Source organism: Gossypium arboreum, chromosome 6 (assembly GCF_025698485.1).
Source record: "Gossypium arboreum isolate Shixiya-1 chromosome 6, ASM2569848v2, whole genome shotgun sequence".
NCBI classification, from domain to species: Eukaryota; Viridiplantae; Streptophyta; class Magnoliopsida; order Malvales; family Malvaceae; genus Gossypium; species Gossypium arboreum.
The window spans coordinates 13,499,454-13,513,481 of record NC_069075.1 but is presented as its reverse complement, the minus strand read 5'-3'; the positions used below and the strand labels follow the sequence as shown (position 1 = coordinate 13,513,481).

Below are 14,028 nucleotides of genomic sequence, written 5' to 3'. Positions count from 1 at the left end.
TGAATTTTTTTTTATGTTACACATACTACTAATTATTGATATATTTCTTAAGTGATTCTTAAAATGGCATCACAAATTATAACACAAACATGATGAAAATAAATAATTGTCATGTTTAATTGTTGATTATGTAGCTTATATGGCAATTTTGAAAACATTGTTTGTGTACATAACTATATGTTAGGTGCAAAATTACCTTTAAAACTTTTTATGATAATTGATTTTTTGATGTATTGAAAAAATAGTGACTATTTTTCCTCATTGCTGATGTAAATTCTTATTAGTGACGATTATTTTTTTATTTAGCGAACATGCTTTAAAAGCGATATAGAATTCACATTAACATCTCAAAGTTACGGCAAAAGACACTATTACTTATCCACTTTGTTCTTATATTTTCATCTTTAAGATTATAACTTTAAGCTTTTAGATGACAGTACATACTTAGTCTCTTAATTAGCCCCAAAATCAAATGGCAAGATTTTCCATTGGTTACAATTCACAATAATTTTTCTAATTCAAAGTGTATTTTTTTTTTGTAGAAGTTCATAATTTTAGCACAAAGAAACAATATTGTAACACCCTAGTGTGTACTAAGAGGAAAAAAAAAATTCAAGATGAATAAATTAAAAAAATTTCATTTGAAAAATAAAACGTCTAAAAATCTTAAATGATCATAGCTAAATAATGAAAAACATCTTTAACAATCTCTAAAAAAAAAAAAAAGAACAAAACAAGTTTAGCAATCACAAAACAAATTCTGTATTTGTATGATATTCATCACATTTTATCTCATACTCTTCAATGTCATCTTCATTTTCTTGATCGAAGTCAACTAACATATTTTCTCTATCTACGATTTCACTGTTAACCACATTTGGAGCAATATTAATAAGCTATAAAAGTGACATATTTTAATCGTATTCTTAATACATTTTTGGATGATTAATTATACAAATTAATGAATTTGATGCTCCTAGTCCTTTAAATTCATATTTCTATACTTAGGAGAGCATTTAGTAGTGAAAGGAGCGAAAAACAAGCTAAAATCTGACAAATAGAGCTGTTTTCAGGAGCCACCGACCTGGGCATTTCCACACGGGCTGGACACATGCCCATGTAAGCCACACGGGCTAGACTCATGCCCATGTGCCAATCCGTGTATCAAGCCCTGCTTCCCAAATATGCGAAAAAACCCAATATTTAGACTTTCTGAGCATTCTAAAGTCTATAAATACCAATTAGAAGAAGACATAAGGGGACAATTAGAGAAGATCGAAGAAAACACTTGAAGAATACCATCGGAATCAACTCGGAAGCGGATTTCCATCAAGATCGAAGATCTCCTTTTAATTTCTTTTGAAGTTTTATTGAGTTTCTTATGTCTTGCGGTTATTCTGACTTTGAGATGTTTTCATTTAAGATTATGAACTAATTCCCTAGATACCTAGGGAGGATGAAACCTATGATGAATCCTTTTATTTAATGTCTGTTTTTATGCGATAAATACTTGATTCTTGTTCTCAATTATGTATGCTTATTTCTTGTTTTAATATTTTTGGGATATTAATTCATGTTTCATGTGCTTAATTCAATGGAGTAAAAGTCATTGTTTAAGAGTAGATCTAGCATAATTAAGTGGAGTTGCATGCAATCCTAGAAATAGGATGACATAATCTATCGGATTAGAGTCAAATCTAATAAAGAAATCCATAGATCAAGTTAATGTGACAATAAGGGTTTTAATTAGAAAGAGATTTCAATTAATCAACCTAGAGTCAGTTGTTCTTACTCTTGAAAGAGATATCAACATAATTTAGGGATTTCTACGGATCAAGACACAAGTGAATAAATCATTTAATTCAGATTCATAATAAAATATGAAGTCTAGGTGGATTCTTTCATGGGTATTGTCTATCTCATTAGTTAATATTAAATTATTTCTTTGATTCATTCTCTATTGCGTTCTTAGTTAAATTAGTTTAGTAAATTTAGATTAGAACACATCACCCCAAATTTTTGGTTAGTGATGGTCGTAAAACTAACTAAAAATTTCACTAAGGCAAGCGCACCCATCGAACAGTAGTATAGTTGAGGTGAGAACTGAAATATCGTATCCACGAGGACTAAAAATATTAGTAATTACTATCTTTTTATTATCTAGCCTGAGAAATGAAGGGGTGCTTTCAAAACTAAAATTAACTATCTAATTAACTAAGACTATGACAGAGATAAAAGTTGGAAAATACTTTAGGAAAACCGATGGAGAAGACAATACCCAACGAAGAATTCACCTAGAATTCACTTATTACCTCTGAATTAGATGATTTATTCACTTGACTTAATCTATAGGAATCCCTGATTTATGTTAATATCTTTCTCGAGACTAAAAGCAACTGACTCTAAGTTGATTAATCGAAATCTCTTCCTAATTAAAACCCCTATTGTCGTATTAACTCAATCTATGGATTCCCTTATTAGATTTGACTCTAATCCGATAGATTTATGTCGTCCTATCTCTAAGATTGCATGTAACTCCGCTTAATTATGGGCGATCTACTCTTAAAAAGGAATTTTCCTCCTTTAAATAAGCATATCAAAAACATGAATTAATATCCTGGAATATTAAAGCAATGGTTAAATTCACAATTAAGAATAAGAACAAGTATTTATCATATAATTCAAATAGTAATAAGATTCATCTTAGGTTTCATCTCCCTTAGGTATTTAGGGAATTTAGTTCATAACAATAGAGGGAAACATCTCAAAATTGGGAAAACAACAAAACATAAAGAAACGCAAAAACTTCGGTAGAAATTGAATGGAGATCTATAGTCTTGAAGGAGATCCTACTTCCGAGATGATTTCAATGGCTGACCTTGAGTGTTTTCTGCATTGACTCTCTGTGTGCCCCCTAATATTCTTCTAGGGTGTTTATATAGACTTTGGAATGCCCAAAATAGCTTAAAATTAGCCTTTTCCGAGTAGAATTAGACTTGAGCTCAACAGGGACACGGCTGTGTGCCACGCCCTTGTGAAGGTGCTCAGGCCATGTGCAATTCTGACTTGGTTTAATGTCGACACGGCTATGACACACGGGCGTGTGGCTTACCCGTGTGTCACACACGGGCGTATAGTTTACCCGTGTGGAAATGCCTAAGCCATGTGAAACGCTGAATTAGGCCCATTTTGCCTGTTTTTGGCCTGTTTCTTACTCTTTTCGCCTTCCCATGCTCACCTAAGTATAAAACATGAATTTAAAGAATTAGGAGCATCAAACTCAATGAAACCAAGGAAAAATCATCCATAAATATGCCAAGAATGGGGTAAAAATATGTATATATTATGGTTTATCAAACAAATTCTTCTCAACTTATAATTTTCATCAATAATGTTTGAAATAATCCACAAGTAATCATACATTAAGAGCTTAACTAAAAGAACATTAAAGTTTCAAACAATCCAAGTTGAGCATTTTAATCATAAAATCATAGGTATCCCCGTTTATCTAAGTAATTATCTTTAATTCCAAATCGACAAGGGTGGAAATTCTCACTAAAGATTCACTCAAATCACTCAAAGTGTTTAAGGTTCAATAATTAAGCACTCAATAGTCAAACATGAAAAGTTATTACCATAGGCTTGCATGAAAATCAAATCTCCACCACTATAAATAAGATGATACACAAATCAAAAGGTCTTTAATAGGGTTGTAATGGGGCTTGGGTTAAAGGTGTGGATAAAGGTTGAAAAAGAAGGTTAGAATCGAGATTAATTTAGTAAATTACCAAACTTAGAAAAACAAAGCTAATTACTGAATTACAAACAAGTGCTAGAGTTAAAAGTAACCAAAACTAATGAAGTTAGCTTTTCTCTCAATATAATGACTTTAACTTATCCAAGCTCTTTAGAATAATCTGTAATTTGAATGAATATAAATATACGTTTTTTTTAGAACAAGAACAAGTACAATAATGGGTAATACATAATAAGAAATAATTCAGCAACTCGAATGAACGAACACAGTTAGGTAACTAGTCAAATCAAATCTCGATAAAAAGGAGTTAATGAAAAGGGATAAATTTTTAACGAATCAAAAAGGGTTAAATTGTGGGTTAATATTAAGGGAAAAAGTCAAGAAATAAAAGTCAAGGCTTGAAGGGGTTCACTAGGGGTCAATTATGTGGGTAGGCTTTTTATGGGGAAAATGAGTTAAAATCTAAGTGCCTTTATCATTTCAGTATATCAAATCAAAGGTATGGTCTCGACATGTATAATCGATGCAGGTTCTGGAATAGCAAATCAATGTTGACACACTCATAACTAATAAAATAAGTGAGCAAGAAGGATATATGCTCTAAAAGGCTTAAAATCTCACGAAAATTTTTGGTATTTGATGTCAATCCTGTAAATTCAAAACTTCAAGATAATACCTCAATTTAGGGAAATAACCTAGAAATTTTAATTCTCAAATGTCAACTTATCATGCTTGATTCTCTAATGTCTTAAAGTTTAAACAATCAATGCACGGTTACCTTTGATTTAATTCAAAACATATCAATAAAAATCATAAATCAATCAGAATTCAATCTAATAATGATATGGGAAAATTATTTGAGAACAAAAATTCAGGGATTTTTTGATAATTACATAAATAAACTCCCCACACTAAAGATGTACATTGTCCTCAATGTACAAAGATAAATAATAGAAATATAAGCATAGTATCAGAAGAGAGGGAGAGAAGTGAAACTTCCCTAAATTTTTGGATGAAATTCTTGGAATAGCGGAAGCGAGAGTTGTAGAGAAGGCTAATGAAAGGCATGAGTCTGAGTAACTAATAAAAAAATAAACACCACTGTGGAAGAGAATTAAGGGATTACTTGATAATCATTATAAAGATAAACATGGTTCAGAATAGAAAACATAAGTCTTCAAAAATAAATAAGTGATAAAATAGAACTGAAATAAAAATAAAAATAAAAATAATAGTAAAATAAAGTGACTCAAAGGTCCTCATCATCAGATGCCTCGTGGGTCGACGGTGCCGAAGGAGAGATGTGGAGGTGGTGGCAAATCTGTCAAAGAGTGGCATCGATGCTGTCGAACCGCTCAAAGCACTGTTGCTCAAAGCGAGTGAATCGATCGGATAAATCTGTCAAAGTGGCGACAGGAGGTTTGTGACTCGATGGTGGTGGTAGTGGTAGGGGTGGGTCCTCGTGAGGGGGAGAATATCATCAGTAATGTCCTCTGGCTCGTACTGGTCATCAGAGTAGACAAGTCTGTACTGAGGGGGGTGTATTCCACGGCGTCGCTCTATCATCCTCATGTGGATCATACTAGATATTCCTTGAGGAGATATCTGGCCTACTAATGTTAGTGTCGATGACATCTCTGGAGTGTCGAAGAGGCTGAAGTGTCGAGCGAGGCGAGTCACGTAGGGGCCAAGACAAATGGGGCCCCTCCTATGGCGATCTGTCTGGTGGCGAAAAGCGAGGGTGATAAAATGTACCAAATCAAATACATGACCAGTTGCCATGCTTCGTAAGTAGAGGTGTCGGAGAGGGTGGTAACCGGACGGTGGGAGGGTGGTGGATGACGATGGCGGCTATGGATGGGGGAGGTTGGGGAAGAAGACAAAAGTAAATAACATTTGGGTTTGGGGGTTAAAATAGGGGCACGGTCGTGTTAAGGCCTCGCGTTGGGCCACACGGCCGTGTTACACACTCCTGTGGCTCGAGTTTAGCCCGTATTTATCGTGAAAATTTAAGTACCATTCGTCACACAGCCTAGGGACATGCCCGTGTGTCTAGATCGTGTGGTTCACACAGCCGTATCGCACGATCGTGTGCTACGATGTTCACTTCTCTAATGCTCGTGTGTCTGAACACACGACCATGTGCCTTGCCCGTGTACCTCTCTGACTTGTTTAAAAATTTAAAAATTTTTCTCCAGTTTTCACACGGCCGTGTCGCACGGCTATGTGAATCAAATTTATGACTGTGTGGCTTGATACTTAGGGATTTTTAGCCTTGTTTCGACACGGCCATGGACACGTCCGTGTCTCCAGGCCGTGTGGGTCAATGTTCCTACATAAAAAACACGAAAATAGCTAAATTTAACTAGTTAGTGGTGTTACTACTAGGGTTGCCTCCCGGGAAGCGCTTATTTAAATTTTAAGCTTGACTTACCTCATATTTTCACGGTCACGGTGGATTGAGGAGTTGAAAATCCTCACCTCTGCTATCAATTTTATCAAAATAAGGTATTAGTCTAGTATTATTTACCTTGAAAGTTCTGAATTCAGTGTGTGTTACCTCGACTGTATCATGTGGGAAGATATTCAATATCGTGAAGGGAATCGCTCTGTTTTTACTGTGCTTTGAAGTAGCAATTCGAGCGTCATTTTCATCTAAAAATACTTAGTCCTCAACCATAAATTGCGTTGTTTCATCACTACGCTTGTCGTGGTGTTGCTTTGATTCATCGTGTGCTTTTGGTTTCTCCTTGATATGTGTTCGCCATTCATCTAGTTCATTGATATGAAGCCTTCGTTCTTCGTGAGTCGCTCTTTTGTGGCATGGATTAGAATGAAGCTCCATCACGTTCTTTCTAAGGGATTCTTGCAAAGGAGTTTGAATTGTAACATTACTTAAATTATTAAAACTTAAACAATCATCTCGATTACTAGATATTTTAGTAGAATTATGAGCTTGGAGTTTAATCGTGTCATTTCCTGCACGAAGTATCAATTCACCTGTGCTAACGTCAATGATAGTTCTAGCAGTTGCTGAAAAGGCCCTTCCTAAAATTAGAGGTACGTCACTATTCTCATCTATGTCTAGAACAACAAAGTCAACTGGGAATATAAATTTATCAATTTTGACAAGCACGTCTTCGATAATACCCCTAGAAAATCTAATTGTTTTATCTGCCAATTAAATGCTTTGGGTTTCCCAATACCTAGTTGTTTAAACATTTTATAGGACATGACATTAATACTCGCCCTTAGATCAGCTAACAGATTATTAACAGTTAAACTACTAATTAAGCAAGGAATCGTAAAACTTCCTGGATCTTTCAACTTGTTGGGTAGGCTATTCTGTAGAATGGCTGAGCAAACTACGTTCAATTCCACGTGCGATGCATCATCTAACTTTCGCTTATTTGCTAAAAGCTCCTTTAAAAATTTCACCGCTTTTGGCATCTGCGAAAGAACTTCAATAAACGATACGTTAATAAGTAATTTTTTTAATAATTTCAGGAATTTACCAAATTGTTTGTCTGTATGGTCTTTCCTTGTCGCTTTGGGGTATGGCACACGAGGTTTATACTCTTTACTTACATCAATCTTACCGTTATCCACCATATTTTCTTGCCTCAGGTTCGGTTCATCCTCAACTAACCCTTTTTCATTGTACACAGTAATGGCATGAAGTTGCTCCCTTGGGTTAATTTCAGTGTTGCTTCGTAGGCCATCTTGTGGTCGTTCAGAGATCAACTTAGCAAGCTATCCTATTTGAGCTTCGAGCCCTTGAATTGACGCTTACTGATTCTTAAACGTTGTTTCGATATTCTAAAAATGAGTTTCTGACACCGAGATGAATTTTGTAAGAATCTCTTCAAGGTTTGATTTCTTCTCTTGTTGGTAGGGTGGTTGTTGAAAACCTGGAGGATGTTGTGGCCGTTGATTTCCTTGACCACCCCACGAGAAATTGGGATGGTTCCTCCAACCTGCATTATAAGTGTTACTATACGGGTTATTTTGAGGTCTAGAATTATTACGCTATAGTGGACTTGTTCCTCTTTTGTGCTAGGGTTGAAGGATGGATAATCTGTGTTGTGTACTCCTCCTCCATTTGAATCACACCTCATCACTGGATGTACCTGAGTCAAACCATACAAACTATCAATCTTTTTATTTAAAAGTTCTACCTGGTTGGATAGCATAGTGACCGCGTCGAGGTTGAAAACACCAGTTGCTGTTGTCAGTTTTGTTCTTATGACTTGCCACTGATAGTTATTCAGTGACATCTCTTTAATAAATTCGTAAGCCTCTTCAGGTGTTTTGTTGTTTAAAGTTTCACAGGTGGCTGCATCGATCAGTTCCCTTGTTGAAGGGTTCACACCGTTGTAAAAGGTCTAAACTTGCAGCCATAGAGGTAACCCATGGTGAGGGCACCTTCATAATAAGTCCTTGTACCTCTCCCATGCATCATAAAGAGTTTCTAGATCCATCTGCATAAAAGAAGAGATATCATTCCTTAATTTAGCTGTTTTAGCTGGCGGAAAATATTTAAGTAAAAATTTTTGGGTCATTTGTTCCCAAGTGGTGATTGACTCTCGTGGTAACGAATTCAACCATTGTTTAGCCTTATTTCTCAATTAAAAGGAAAAAAACTGAAGACGAATGACATCGTCAAAAATTCCATTGATCTTAAAGGTGTCGCAGAATTCCAGAAAATTTGCTAAATGAGTGTTTGGATCCTCGTCCTGCAAACCATCAAACTGAACAAACTGTTGTATCATTTGAATCGTATTAGGTTTCAGTTCATAATTATTTGCAGCAACAGTAGGCCTAACTATACTCGATTCAGTTTCTGTGAAAGTAGGTTTAGCATAATCATACATAGTTCGAGGAGCAAGATTCTGATCTACTGGATTTACTGCAACCACAAGAGGTAACGGATTGTTCTGATTATCAACCATCTCCTCGATTGTGGTATGAATATCGTCCTCTTTCCCTTCCCCTATGTATTGTAGGCTTCGCCTTATTTATCTTTAATTTCTGCGAGCTGTGCTTTCAATCTCACTGTCGAAAAGTAGAGGTCCTGACGGGTTTCTTCTAGTCATAAACTATAAAAACCTGCTAAAAGTAGAGAAAATGAGATTTAGTAAAAAAAACAAAATTAAATTGCAATAAAAAATAAAGAATGGCTAAAGTAATAAAAATTAAGCGTTCCTAATATCTTAGTCCCTGACAACGGCGCCAAAAACTTGATGGCTGTAAAACTAACTAAAAATTCAACTAAGGCAATCGCACATATCGAACAGTAGTATAGTTGAGGTGAGACCGGAAATATCGTATCCACGAGGACTAAAAGTACTAGAAATTACTATCTTTTTATTATCTAGCCTAAGAACCGAAGGGATGTTTTAAAAACTAAAATTAACTATCTCATTAACTAAGACTATGACAGAGATAAAATTTGGAAAATACTTTAGGAAAACCAATGGAGAAAACAATACCCAAGGAAGAATTCACCTAGACTTCACTTATTACCTCTGAATTAGATGATTTATTCACTTGACTTAATTCGTTGGAATCCTTGATTTATGTTAATATCTCTCTCGAGACTAAAAAAAACTGACTCTAGGTTGATTAATCAAAATCTCTTCCTAATTAAAACCCCTATTGTCGCATTAACTCGATCTATGGATTCCCTTATTAGATTTGACTCTAATCCAGCAGATTTATGTTGTCCTATCTCTAAGATTGCATGCAACTCCGCTTAATTATGGGCGATCTACTATTAAACAGGGAATTTTCCTCCTCTGAATAAGCACATTAAAAACCTGAATTAATATCCTGGAATATTCAATCAAGGGTTAAATTCACAATTAAGAATAAGAACAAGTATTTATCATATAATTCAAATAGTAATAAGATTCGTCTTAGGTTTCATCTCCCTTAGGTATTTAGGGAATTTAGTTCATAATAATAAAAGGAAACATCTCAAAATTGAGAAAACAACAAAACATAGAGAAACCCAAAAACTTCGGTAGATCTTGAATGGAGATCCTAATTCCGGGATGATTTCGATGGCTGACCTTGAGTATTTTCTGCGTTGTACTCTCCGTGTGCCCTCTATTATTCTTCTAGGGTGTTTATATAGACTTTAGAATGCCCAAAATAGCCCAAACTTAGCCTTTTCTGAGTAGAATTAGACTTGGGCTCGACAGGGACACGGCCGTGTGCCACGCCTGTGTGAAGGTGCTCAGGCCGTGTGCAATTCTGAATTGGTTTAATGTCGACACAGCCATGACGCACGGAAGTGTGGCCTACCCGTGTGTCACACACGGGCGTATGGTTTTCCCGTGTGGAAATGCCTAGGCAATGTGAAACGCTGAATTAGGCCTATTTGGTCCGTTTTTGGCCCGTTTCTTGCTCTTTTCGCCTTCCTATGGGCACATAAGTATAAAACATGAATTTAAAGAATTAGGAGCATCGAATTCAATGAAACCAAGGAAAAATAATCCATAAATATGACAAGCATGGGGTAAAAATTTGTATATATTATGGTTTATCAGTTAAATAATTAAAAAAAGTAATTACTAATACTTTTAGTCCTCTTAGATATGATATTTTCTACTCACCATAGCTATACTATTGTTCGATAGGTGCGCTTACCTTTGTCGTATTTATAGTTAGTTTAGTGACCATCAAATATCATCCCTACGTAGTGATCCATTTTCTAAAATTTGAACTTCATTATTACACTCATACATTTTAGTATCTTCATCTACTTGTTCTTCACCAATATCAAAGATTTCATGATTTTGCACTTCTATCTCTAAAATATTATATAAGTGTCTATGGTGAAAATTTTGTACTACTCTCCAATTTTTCCTTATTGTATCCTCCACATAAAAAAACTTACTTTGCTTGAATTGACAAAATAAATGGATTATTCTCATACCAATATTTGTTAACATTGATACTTAGTAAATGACCATCTTTATGAACTCTTTTCTTTTTACTATCTAGGTGGAACCACTCACACTTAAACAAAATGACTCTATAATCTTTGATATAACTTAATTGAATAATATCAATAAGAAAACCGTGCAAGTTGATTTGGTCCTCTTCATGATTCCTTTCAATCATCACACCACTATTTTATGTTCTCTATAATAAACATAATATAAGTGTTAGTTATTCTACAATAAAATATAAAGTTACTTGAATAATTAAATTATTGTAATAGAAACCTACTCTAAATATGGTTCAACTTGATCACAATTTGTTAGAATATACCATTGCATCATTTCATACTCTTGTTGTGCAAAGACTCATATTCTGATGCTTCTAAAGGGAAAAACTTCTTGAAATAGCAAGCAAACTTGGATCATATATTTCATTCCCTCCATCATGATTTCTATCTTTTCAATTAAAATTTGTTTTTGTTAGAAATTGTTTGACCCAAATTCCTGTTAAAATAAAATACAAGTGGCAGGATAGGAGGATCTACGAGGGTAAAGATAGGTACGGTACAAGCTGCACAAGTGAAATCTGTATAGAAGTTTACTTCATCTATTTGATGTTGATTATAATAAGGTGTTTTAACCTTATTGCATTACTTCGATTTGACTTTGATTAGAATATGGTTTTACAAACCTATAAATAGACATAGTTTATACCCTTTTTGTATCATTCGAATTTCGACATAATGAATTTTCCTCTTCTTTGCCCGTGGTTTTTTCTCAAAAATGTTTCTATGTAAAATTCTATGTGTTGTTTTCTCTTTTTCTTTGCGATTCATTGTCATTATCGATGTTCAATTTTCATAGTCTCAATTCTAGAATGATACATAGGATAAAATGTTAAGCAATCAGTAGAAACATATGCCTCAACTATACATCCTTCTAGACGAGCCTTTTTCCATGTATATGTTTTGAGCTTTCCTAAAAACCTATTAGGTAGAAAAAGAATTTTTATTGAATTATTATACTTTACCTAAAAATATAAAACTTAAAAGGTTAAAAGATAGAGTTATCTCTCAACAAGGTACATCCATCGATAATGTACAGGTCCTCTAAGAATGACCTGATTAGGCAAGTGTACAACCAAATGTACCATCACATCAAAAAAAAGCTTGGGGGGAGGGGGTTCTCCAACTTGCACAAAATGATTACACTTGTAATACCTCGAAAATTTCTACAGTAAGAAGGTAAGATATTATCCTTGATATAGTAAAACAAGGAGATAAAGTGACATAAAAGGGAAATTTTGAGTTATGTCAACATTGGGAAGTATATTATGATATATTAATTCAAGAAAGGACTAAATCGTAAAAGTGAGAAAAGTTTTGTTACTGAAAAGTAAATACTCAAAGTTTGAAGGGTTAAAGTGTAAATCTGAAAAAGTTAAAGGACCAATAGTGAAAATATTTTAAGGGTGAAATGATCCAAAAACTATGGAAAATGGATAAATTAGGACCAATTGAACAAGTGAAGAACTATGAGGGACTAAATTATAATTTTTCCAAATTAACTGATGACTCGAGGATGGAATTTTAAAAGATCATGAAGGGCAAAATGGTCAATTAGTAAGAGGGAGAATTCTAGAATGTAATGATTATGTTGATGATATTTATAATTAATTAATTAGATAAATGTTATTTTATTAATATTTTAATAAGATATTTTTGAATATTTTATTTAATTGAGGATAATATAAAAAGAAACGAAGATGAAAAAAAAAAATTCGTCTTCATTCAAGGCTTCCAACGGCTATGAAGAGAGAAAGAAAGAAAGTTTTACTTTTTTTACAACTTAGTCATTCCACCAAAAATTCACCATTTTCACCTAAAAATCAAAAGAATTTCCATGGTTACCAAGAGAGAAAAATAATAAGGAGACCACGGAGAGCTAGAATATCAAGTTAGATTCAAGAAATAAAAGCTGGATGATAGAGAAAATCAAGTTAAAATTTGAAATCAATATGACAAAGTAAGAACATCAAGATTTCAACACATTTTTAAGTTTGATATTATTGAAAAAGCATGGAAATGATGTTAAAGTAGAGTTTTCTTATGTAAGGTTCTATGTTCTTGATATTTTAGTGAAGGGAAATAGGAGAAAGTGATGAGAAATATTGTAGAGAAAGGAAATAAGGGTGTTATAAACTTGGTAATAAACATTTTGCTCTAAAATAGTTTTAGACAACAGCAATAGTCTAACTTTGAAAAATCACCAAAAATTGTAGAAATCGAATTAGAGTTAAATAAAGTATGAAATTAAATTCTATTGAGTCTAGTTTCTCATAGAAGAAATGGTGTAAGAAATAGAATTGTAAATTATGAGTTATAATAAATTTTATGAGACAAGGTCGAATGATTTGGGTTCCTCTGTTCTGTCTTTGGAAAATCATAAAAAATGTAAAAAATAATTAGGGGTATAAATTTATATTTTAAATTCTTAATTATTTTATTTTCAATAGAAACAAATGGAATCATCATATAATCCCCGTATTAAGAGATAATTATTTTTAGTGAAGAAAGGTTGACGCTATCAAATAGCGAACAAGGATAAATTTGAAAAATTTACTGTATTTATTGGCTAAACTATAAATTATGAAATTTTTATGGTAGAAATATATTTGAGTCTAATTTTTATAACAACAAGCGGATCTTAATTTAGAATTCTGTAGCTCAAGATATAAATAATTTAGTGACTATGACTCAAGTGGACAGCTTGATATGAACATATAAGTAAATAGTGGAATTATATATATTCATTACGGATGTGGAATGGAGAGGAGGAGGAAAATATATGAATACTTAGCTATGTTTGGTTTACATTAAAAATGACTAATTTGCATGTTTTAGACTCAGGGGCTAAGTTGAATAAAAGTAAAACTTTAGGGGCAATTTTGTAAAAATGTAAAAAATGACCAAGTTTAAGGAAATGAATTGTTTTATTGTCTAAATTAATAAATTGAATGAAATTATTAATTGAGATCAAGATTGGGTGAAAAATTGAGGAAAATAGAAATTTTCAAAATGCCCCTGAATCTTGGTATTTTTGCAATTTAGCCAGGTAAGTTCATATGGTTGAACTTTTATGATTATTTGTTAACTTAGAAATGAAATAATGTATTATTTCATGTGTTTGTCATTGAATTGTGGCTATTGAAAGTATATGAAAAGTGATTTGAATGTTCAAATTAAGTAGAACGTTGGATTGAGTACGATCGTTCAGTGACAAGTGAAATGATAAGTGATGAATTGACGAATAAGACCATGG

General features: G+C 33.5%; 1 non-coding gene across 1 annotated transcript; it reads left to right on the top strand.

Annotated features, from left to right (window-relative positions):
* Positions 1 to 8,164: 8,164 nt before the first annotated feature.
* On the top strand, positions 8,165 to 8,271 carry LOC128294273 (small nucleolar RNA R71). The gene has a single exon (XR_008284587.1). It is a non-coding gene; the product is annotated as a small nucleolar RNA R71 (small nucleolar RNA).
* The last annotated feature ends 5,757 nt before the right edge of the window (positions 8,272 to 14,028 follow it).